Below are 2477 nucleotides of genomic sequence, written 5' to 3'. Positions count from 1 at the left end.
CGATCATAAAACAGACTGAGATGAAATACATTTACAATGTACCATCAGAAACTCTCCGGAGGACTAGGTTAACCCTTAAACGTAGGTTTTTCGTGCTTTTTTTGTTCTTCTTTTTCAGATGAACGCATGCGTTCGAAGGGAAATCCTAATTGAAAAATTTTCACAGATTTGCGATTCGACGATAACATTTAGAATAAATGAATCGATTTCCTCTTCTGGTGTTATGAATTTAAGTTCTGACTGAAAAATTAACCAAATTTTACTTTCGACACCACATTTTGTTTAGTTAATCGCTAGATGAATCTGGTTTGAGAATATGTTTTTTGTTCTGGTTCTTTGTTGAACTCCATTATGGTGAGTTTCATAGTTGTATACCATATTACCACAGGCGCATCCTCTTTTGAAAATTCTCTTTTCACTGCTCGTGCTCATAATATACATATAAGGAGTCTACATCAATAATCATACTGTTTTTATTTACCCATGAAGTCGAAGACCATTGTGGATGTAACATTAATTTCAAACACCAATCGATAAATGCCTTATTTATAAGAAGTAAAACCAAAATTTGCAATTTTTTTTGTCATTAATGTTCTGCAAACGTAATTACTCTCTGTAACACTTTATAGCCATTGATACAGATATTCTTTACCCATTATGTCATGAACTCAACAGATGGAAACACATTCTACGTGATATTTGGTCACTTGTTACATATTTTTACACCGAGTACTGGCGTCGAAAGGTCCTCTATCCAAAAATGTATTAAATTGGGCAGACACTACGCTAGTATTGACGAAGAAAGGTCTGTTGCTATAAAAATATGCGTTTCATAAGTTGGTACCTACCTTTGATTCTGATAGTCACTGAGTCAGTAAAGTCTGTTGCTTCTGACTCCACGGCTCGAGATGAAACACCCTCACATTACAGATATATTTGGGTCTGACATTTACCAAAAGTCCTAAAGTCAAAAGGTTTAATGACACTTTCCACTAGCATAGTAGCAACTGCCAGTCCTGACCATGGATTAATCGGCGTTGGGGTATGGTCCCTAGCTAGCTAATTATAGGTATCGAATAGCTAGGAGTAACTGACAAGACATAAGTAAATATGTTGTTGGTCTGACCATTAGGTAGGCGAGCGTTACTTTTTGACAACAGATAATGAGTAAGGCTAGTCGACATTAGTGTCTGAGTCATTGAACTTAATATTTTCGAGATTCTCGGACAACAACAGTCTTCCAGTTTTCTAATAAAATAGGCTTAATCGAGAATTGTCACCTGTTTCAGGTTATTGTCGGTGAGCTAGTCTGAATAGTATTGAAGAACTTAAATATTTGTAGGAAATGAAATCTGTGAAGACTCTAGAGCTATTTATTCGAAATTCATAGCAACAAATATTTTGCAACTTTCCAGATCCGGTCGTCAGAATTTTGGACTGTATTTGATTCTTGGTTTCTGTTTAAATCCGTTTTCCACGCATTTTGTGAAAAACGTTTCCTTTTTGTGTTGAAACACCCACAACGCATTATAAATGTACATAAGCTTACAGAGTGAAAAGTCTTATGTGTGTGTTTTACATGTAACAAATTGTTACGCTTTGAAAAACATATTGGTCGACTATACGCACATCTCTACGCATGTACACATACACGAGATGAAACAAAATCTTGAATGAAAGACCACAGAATGTAAGACATTTGTTGATTGCAACATAGTTCTCAAATTGCATGATGAAAACGATGACAACTTATGTTTGTTTGTCGCTAATATGGACTTTAGATTTGTTTTTGAAAACTTCGATGCTCCGACCGACCGATAAAATGTGGAAGAAATGACACACTAAGCAAATATCCTCAAGTTCAGAAAATTTGCATCGCCACAATATTGGTGTCGTTGAATAACAATTTACGATGGAAATAAATAGGCGCGTTACGTCAAACCAGGTAACATTTTTCCATTCATGCACACATTTTCAATGGGAACTGATCGAGTGTACAACTATGAGCCATTCAGTAAATGGAACCCTTCAATATTTGCGATTGGGATGCGAATAAATTAGTGGGACACATAATCGTCTCAAGTTAAATGAATGTAAAGTGCGAATGGGTGCGTGAGGGTGTGTTTATAGAGTGTATTTTGCACAGAGAGGACGAAGTTCGAGTAGCTAATATTGATATTTTCATGTTGCGTCTATTGCGAGAAAAGAAGCGTTTCAATGTTCTCTTTTGTTTGAAGAAAACTTGAATATGAGTAGGCACCGAATGCTGCGAAGTGATATGTTCCAATCGCATTTCCGTGAAGGAAATGAGTTTTGTTTCGTGTTTATGAAACACGGCGATTGTGTGTTAGGTTCGCGGAAAGACAAAAGAAAAGTTTGCAATTGTCATAGTTCCTCCACGTATGCTTTTTGTCTAAAATACATTTTTAGTTTTGGCTCGTATCACAAAATTAACCTGTCACATACGGCTATTCATT

Source organism: Bradysia coprophila (assembly GCF_014529535.1).
Source record: "Bradysia coprophila strain Holo2 chromosome X unlocalized genomic scaffold, BU_Bcop_v1 contig_416, whole genome shotgun sequence".
NCBI classification, from domain to species: domain Eukaryota; kingdom Metazoa; phylum Arthropoda; class Insecta; order Diptera; family Sciaridae; genus Bradysia; species Bradysia coprophila.
This window is presented reverse-complemented; position numbering follows the sequence as displayed.